Here is a 5000-nt window from a genome sequence, read left to right on the forward strand (position 1 = left end):
GAAATCCAAATCTAAGTTCCTCAGCGTTCGACGGGGTCAGTAATTTAATGTGCCTTTGCAAAGGCCAAGTGAAAGTTTCAATAGATCTTTTGACCGAGAGGGCGACCATCTTGAATTCTATTGTCCTCAGGGATATACAATGGGAAGCCATTACCCTGGCCCGGGAGCAATTACCATGTCGTAGGTATGAACTTTCTTTGAGTACAAAATTCTCCTAACTAGACTGATTTTGCATTTCCAACGTTTCAGTTCCTCATCACGTATCATCAAACGATGAAAAGATAAAACTGATTTCAAAATCATAAACCCAAGTTAACTCACAGTATGCATTTCCCCCCCCCCCCCACCCCCCGGGGCATCTTAAATGTATCCGCTCGAAACATCAGAATTATAAATGGCCTCGGTATCGGTAAAAGGGTCTATAATTTTATTTTACAAAATTTCGTAAAGTTCTGTTTATTTACAATTAATACTTCGTAATTCTACCTCTCTTGTCACCACTTCAAAAGAACACGACATTTGGTTTGGTGTAAACACTGGAAGATTCTTAAAGCTCCAGAAGAGCCACTTCAAAAATACCTCTGGGCGAAAACTAAGCATGAAGTTTTAGCAATGTTTGACTGTTTCTTTTGGTGTCCTTACTTGAAAAAGAAGAATCAATATTTAAGATTGCTTGTATTCCTTGCCCGTTTTTAAAATTCCCTGTCGGAAGACATGCACCAAGTTTCTGCATTTCGGAGTAGTCACATTTCAAGAAGTATTTATCAGTTGCTTAGGAAGACGGAATGAAAGGCCCAGACGCAAGTAGCAAATTTCTAAGCGTAAAGTGTAAACAGTGAACTGGCGTCCTCTTTGTAGGATAGGATCCGAGTTCGAAAGTCTCGCATTTGGACGATTCAGGGCTAAGAAAAGAGAAAGACAAAAATATAAATTAATTTTACTTTGTGAGGCCACTATTCACAACAACTCGGCAAGGACTGCGTAACTTCGCCATGTGTTGCGACATAATGGATCCCTCAATCTCACAAAAACTATATCCCAATGACTACTAAACTACGCCAAGTCCTTACGTTCAACCCAGGACGCAGCTCTTTACAACCTCTAATTTCATTGGATCCCTTTACGACGCAGAGAATCCATTGTTTCTTTTGTATCGTTCTTTGTTTTGTGAACCAATCCCGAGAGCCGTAATAATAGCTGCGTACTGACCGTTATGTTTCTTTGCATTAAGGTCTCCCTTACAACGGTTACCAGTCACACGCGCCCCTCAACGACTTTTTTTTTACTTTTTAAAACTAAATTCGGGAGGACGTCAATAAAATGTTTCCATGGCTAATTCAACTGCCGCCAAGTAAAGAAAACTATTGTCATGGAAACACTTGATTGACGTCCTCCCAAATTTCGTTTCGAAAAATGGAAAAAGTCGTGGAGGGGCGCGTGTGACTGATAATCGCTGTAAGAATTATGAGGACAAAAGAAAAAGAACAGCGATGTAATGAATTTACACATCAAAAAATCAGTTGGGTGTTTATGTGTTTTTGTTTGCTTTGTTTCTTTTTTCTTTTTCTTTTTTTTAAAGTCGTCAAATCAAATTTCCATCATTTAAAAGGATTTAACGAGCTCAAGAAAGGCGGCACATAGATTTGCCAGTAGTCACACTAACCAACCCGTTTTTCACAAACTTACTTTTCGTTGCTTCTTTCTTCTTCATCATCCTCAGGATTACAAATAGCACGAGCGTCCCATAGCTTGACACAGTTACCACACCACCTGAAAAAATATCAATCACGATGTTGATAAAACTGAGTTTCCCAAAATGGACGATTCTGTATCACGGGTTCTCATAGGTTTAATCCCTCGGTTATTCGGTTTCGCCCAACTAAGAAAAAAAAATCTAGTTACAGTCGTACACTGATCTCTCTGTCGCTACTTTCGTTAACAAATCATCCCGTTTTCTGCCTATGCAGACAACCCATCCCTGTTCGTTTAAAATTCCATCCCACATCAGATGATGACCTAAATACAATTCTGTACTATACTACGCCAACTTTGGATTCAACCCAATTCTCTCGCATCTAATTCGAAGAGGAAAGAGAAAAGCGGCGACAGAAATCCTTGGATAAATTCTCCAGAGAAAGAATTTGAGGCTCTCATACCTGAAGCGAGCATGTTCCCGTCTCTACTAAAACGCAAAGAGTACACGGTATCTGAGTGTCCTTTCAGCTCTGTCAGTAATGTCCCTTCTGCCAGGTCCCAAACTAGGATACGCTTATCGACTCCTATAAATAAGAAGACAGATCACAGAGGAACTATCTCAGCGCAAAATGGTGGTAACACATTCAGACAGTCTGAAATACACCTGCGCTTCCTTGAAATTCCAAGAGGACAATTTCAAGTTCACCTCGCTTTGAGACGACTCTTTGAAGAAAGATTCACGTGAACAACTTGCCAACGATTAAAGGAAACACTATAATGAGTATCTACAGGCTCAGAAAAAGTGTTGCGCTCTCTACATTGAACACTTCCTTCCGCACACTAAAGGACGGTGCCTACTATTGTTATTGTGCATACGTTCTGCGCATCTCGAGACACTCGGATTTCCTATCGGTTATGCTTACTAATACAGGGATATATTTGCGCGGTTTAAAACTATCCGGAGAAAGTAGATCTTAGTAAGTACTCTTGGTATCCAAAGAGAAAATTAAGGGTAACCATGCATTTTTGAGAGATAATTAAGCTTCAATTTGAGAAAGAACGCCGTACATTGCTTTGTATTTTAAAGATTTTTACCAACATTAGTCATGAATTATCTTTGAAAAATGCATGCTTACCTCCAATTTTCTTTTTGGATTTCAATAACACTTGTTAAGATCTACATTTCCCGCACAATCATAAACCGGGGCAAAAATATCTTTAATTAGTAGGCACCGTCCTTAACATTTTGAAGAAACTTGTTATGCTGTATCAAGATATAACGGTTAAGGCAAACGTCAGAACCTTGCTGAAATTACCTGACGAGGCGAGGTAACGTCCGTCGGGAGAAAACGCCAGCGAATAGATAGCTCCCTGAGTAGCAAGGAAACGAGAGAAAAATGAGCAAGTGGCAAACGCACCATAAAAGATTGTTCCCGGTTTCAGTGAGCAATATCCCAATCAAGTCATAAATGACGCAATTGTTATGTTACGATGCTAACACGTTATTGAAACTTCCACTCTAACGAAAGAATAACTAAAGACCACAGTAAATAATGTTTGCCATAAAATTTGATACACAGTTTTAAAAAAAGGAAATTTTAGGACCAGTTAATTTCATTATTAAATTTCTCGGGCGACATCTCGATTAATGGGCGATTTCCGAGTTGCTGTTTGTCTCGATTTCGAAGTGAGTCTTGGTGCTCAACTATTGTAAAGGAAATTACCTTGATTTGCATAAGAATACGCAACTCATTTCCATTTGAATGGTTGTGCACCAGAACTCGCTTTGAAACTGAGGCACGCAGCAACTCGGAAATGGGCTATTGTGACATGTTGCAGTTGCCTCGTTGTCATTATACAAAAAGCTCAGTATTCAAGATGGTGGAGCGTGAAAAATATGAAAGTAAAAGTAAGTGATTCAAAAATTCTTTTTTTTGATGAAAACACTTGCAAAAAAATTTGATGGCGAACATTTTTCCTTCCGCTTAAAAAAAATTATCCGCTTACGATAGAATAGAGGTTCCCTTTAAAACCAATCAGTTGTCATAGTATTTAACGCTGTTTGCTCTTAAGAAACTTCGAGCAACTCAGCCCAAGAAAGATCAGAACTTGCGCGGTCGTGTATTTGTCAACAGTTACCTTATGTCCAGTGAAAAAACGGACAGAGTTGCCAGTATTTAGATCCCAGAACCTCACGGTCCGGTCACAAGATCCAGTAGCAACGTAGTTGCAGTTTGGATGAAAAGCAACTCTCTGTGAAAGACAAAAAATGAGAATAAAAACTAAGGTCTTAATCGTATCAATTACCATATGATTAAAAAAAACGAGCTAAACAATTTGAAAAAATCTTACGTGTTTTTGAGGTTGATTAAAAATCGTTGGGTTTTACAAGAAAACCGGAAGTGGTTTTTTTTTCGTTTCCCTTTCTTAGATTGTTTTGCTAGTGTCTAATTTCTAAATCTTTGCAGATATCTTTGCCATACAATACAAAAAAAAAATTATGCCTTAACGTAAACTTTGTGTTAAGTTTCTTATGAAAGTCTTCGCACTTAGACTCGCTCTGACAACGCCACTAAAGAAAATGGCACACTTTGGTTAAACCGGAAATACGTCTGCGAGCGCAGGCTATGGTTAAACAAGATTACATTCAAACACTCCTTTTTTACACGAAAAGGGAACTCTAGCAGAAGGGATGACGGCTCCTTGAGTGTTATTGCAACCATTTCACGATTATATAAGGTTGTTTGGAATGCAAATTGTATCAGAACTTTCAAGGAATTTATCTGGTATAAATTGGTAACAAAATTTTGAATGAGGATTTTTAGGGTCGGATATTCAGATCTTTGACCTAACCTCAAATTTGGTTATTTTTTTGGTCATTAAATAGACCTCTTTAGCTTGTACGTTTTGTTTTCCCATTTCAGACCACGTGATGTTACTCTAGGGAACAGTGTCTTTCAAATGTCGTCTTATGCACGTGCATATGTATGCATAACATGAAAAAACAAAAGGAAAATTCCCTTCGGAACATCACGTGGTCTGAAATGGGAAAACAAAACGTACAAGCTAAAGTTTGTCCTCATTATTCTCCGCCGTGTTGTTTTCTGCTGACGTCGTTGTTTCTTAAGTATAAACATCAAAAGTACCTGCTCACTCTCCCCTCCCCGATAAAAACCATTCTGTGCCCGTCAAAAGAGCTAATAGGGAACTTAAGCAACGACAACGGCGACGGCAACGAGAACCTCATCTCAAAATACAAATTCGCGTTCTTGTAATCAAGGGTGTGGTGTGGTAGTAGGGAGCTT

At 38.8% G+C, this 5000-nt stretch overlaps 1 pseudogene; it reads right to left on the minus strand.

Annotated features, from left to right (window-relative positions):
* Positions 1-404: 404 nt before the first annotated feature.
* The window catches only part of LOC138048508 (transcription initiation factor TFIID subunit 5-like), a 23869-nt pseudogene continuing 19273 nt past the window's right edge, over positions 405-5000 (minus strand).

Source organism: Montipora capricornis, chromosome 5, assembly GCF_036669925.1.
Source record: "Montipora capricornis isolate CH-2021 chromosome 5, ASM3666992v2, whole genome shotgun sequence".
NCBI classification, from domain to species: Eukaryota; Metazoa; Cnidaria; class Anthozoa; order Scleractinia; family Acroporidae; genus Montipora; species Montipora capricornis.